At 48.9% G+C, this 2,667-nt stretch overlaps 1 protein-coding gene across 1 annotated transcript in view; it reads right to left on the reverse strand.

Moving 5' to 3' along the window:
• The window catches only part of LOC111982744 (uncharacterized), an 8,294-nt gene extending 7,107 nt beyond the window's left edge, over nt 1–1,187 (reverse strand). The window contains exon 1 of the mRNA XM_024014342.2: nt 1,076–1,187. The gene's annotated coding sequence lies outside the window, so the exon portion shown is untranslated. The remainder of the gene's footprint in view (nt 1–1,075) is intronic.
• Nucleotides 1,188–2,667: the final 1,480 nt, after the last annotated feature.

Raw genomic sequence — 2,667 nt, forward strand, 5'->3', positions numbered from 1 at the left:
AGGATAAAGTGCATCTGCCAAGCAGCTCACAGGATAATGGGTTTCTTGCCAAGCAGCTCACGGGATAATGTTTCTGTTCCTGCCAAGCAGCTCACGGGATAATGTTTCTTGCCAAGCAGCTCACAGGATAATGCATCTGCCAAGGCAGCTCACAGGATAATGTTTCTTGCACAAGGCAGCTCACAGGATACATGTTTCTTGCCAAGCAGCTCACGGGATAATGGTTTCTTGCCAAGCAGCTCACCGGGATAAATGGTTTCTTGCCAAGCAGCTCACAACGCATAATGTGCCTCAAACAGGATAAGCTGCAAGCAGCTCACGGATACTCTGACACAGGATAATGTTTGAAGTCACTCACGCTTTGGAAGAGGCAGCTCATGGAAGCCTCAGTCTTTCAGGGGGGTGCTATTGTTGTATCTTGCTGGCCAGGGCCCAAATTAAAGTTTCCAAGTGAAACCGTCCATCTTGTCACATGTTTGCAAGGCAGTGTGTTTTTAATAGCACACACCCCACCCACTGGCTAACAGGACTGTGAGTGAGTGTGTGTGTGTGAGAGTGAATTGGCATTCTGCATCTCTAAACAGTTATGTTTAAATGTATAACTTTTTTTAAACAACTCCAACAACTCTTTCACAAGTGTGAACCCACTCCAGCAAGTCTGTGGGAAAGACATAGCCGACTCATTGCCCAACTGTGGAATTACAGAGGGATGAGAGATCTATTAGCATCACAGTCACATCCACTTCCCTTCCTGAATCACTCCTTACAATAACAAAATCACTGGGCCAAAGTCACTAACAGAAAAGTACTGCAGCTTCTTTCTGTCTCCTTGTCCTGCTACACAGCTACACTGTCTAACTGCTGATAGGAAACAAAATACACACATCTCTCAGCATCAGTAGGTTCAGCCTCTAGTTTCTAAAATATCAACACAAAACAGCATAAAAGTGAAACACAGTGGGGGAGGAGGGGCATGAGCATCAACACACAGCGATCCTGAATAGGAGAGAAGGGGGGGGGGGTGGGCAGCAGAAGAGAACAGAAAGGAAACAGAGAAAAGAGGAGTCATTCTCACCTGTCCTGGCATGTCAAGCAGGGCCATCCTCGCTGGAGAGGAACGATAAACACAGAGGAGGACACAGAGGAGGAGAAAGGAACTAACGTTTCAGCAGAAAGAGGGAGGAGAGAACTGCCACAGGTGGGCGGAGAGAAGGAAGCACAGCGCACTTTTAGAAACGTAGTGCGGTGTGTTGCTACTCTAGAAAGAGTAACGACACTTCCTGTTAAAAAGAAAGTTTAATAGAGGGGAATCTCTCTCTCTCTTCTCTCTCTCTCTCCTCTCTTCTCTTCTCTCTCTCTCTCTCTCTCTCTCTCCTCTCTCTCTCTCTCTCTCTCTCTTCTCTCTCCATGCTTCTCGTCTCTCTCTCTCTCTCTCTCTCTCTCCTCTCTCTCATTCTCTCTCTCTCTCTCTCTCTCTCTCTCTCACTCTCCTCTCTCTCTCTCTCTCTCTCTCTCTCTCATCTTGTCTGTCCTCTCGCTCCTCTCTCTCTCTCTCCTCTCTCTCTCTCTCTCGTCTCTCCTCGTCTCGAGGTGGGATGGGGGGTAAAGGGGAGTCCTGGGCACTAGAATGGGGGGTGGTAGGGCAGGGGGTAGTGTTGGGACGAGGGTAAGTCTGGACACAGGCCAATGTCTCTACAGGGACAGAGCGGTACTTATTCCTCTCCTTAGGGACTGGTCTCGGTCTCTCTCCATCCCTGGACACTGATCTCTCCTTAGGTACTGGTCTCTGTGCAGGGACTGGTCTCTCTCCTCTGGACACTGGTCTCTGTGCAGGGACTGGTCTCTCACTCCTCACAGGGCTGGGTCTGTCTGTGAACACTGCTCTCTCTTCCTCTCTCTGGTCTCCCTCTGCAGCCAGGTGTGTGTGTAGAGCATTGTGCTCTCTCTCTGGGTGTGTGTGAGTGTTTGTGTGGAGTGTTTTTTGCAGGCTGGCTAGGATGCGTTTGCGGTGTCCAGGCAATGTGATTCCAATCGTCTCCAGCTGATCCTGGGTCAGCCCTTGGCATTCCAACAACGTTCCAAACCCTGCGTCCTGGAACACTGGGAGATACTGGTCCAGATGCAGCACACACAGCCACTCCCATACCGACACACACCCCTCCGCCTCAGACATCACCACAGTGTGTGTGTTTGAGTGGGTGTGTGTCTCTACGTGTATATAAGTGTTCTTGTGTGTATGTATGTGTGTGTGTCCAGTCAGTGTTCAGATCAAACCTGTGGAAGAAGCAGGAAGACAGGTTAGGAATTCAACCTTTATCAATAGAAGTGTACATCCTGTCAATACAATTCACTTATATTCCGTTCAGAAACACACAACCCCATGGCAACCCCATGGCAACCCCATGGCAACCCCATGAAGAGGATGTTAGAAGACTACAGTGAGTTTAGAATCTCTTGGTCAATAAACACCACTGTAAAAAACACTGTTGACACCAGAGCAAATTCTCTTCCTTCCTTTTCCTCTCTCTCTCTCTCTCTCACACCTTCTCTAACCACAGATAAGAGACCACCGTCTCTAAACAGACCACAAACACCCAACAGCTAGCACGCACACACACACAGTACGCACACACACACACACACAGTACGCGCACACACACACACACA

The sequence above is a fragment of the Salvelinus sp. IW2-2015 genome, linkage group LG22 (assembly GCF_002910315.2).
Source record: "Salvelinus sp. IW2-2015 linkage group LG22, ASM291031v2, whole genome shotgun sequence".
Taxonomy (NCBI): Eukaryota; Metazoa; Chordata; class Actinopteri; order Salmoniformes; family Salmonidae; genus Salvelinus; species Salvelinus sp. IW2-2015.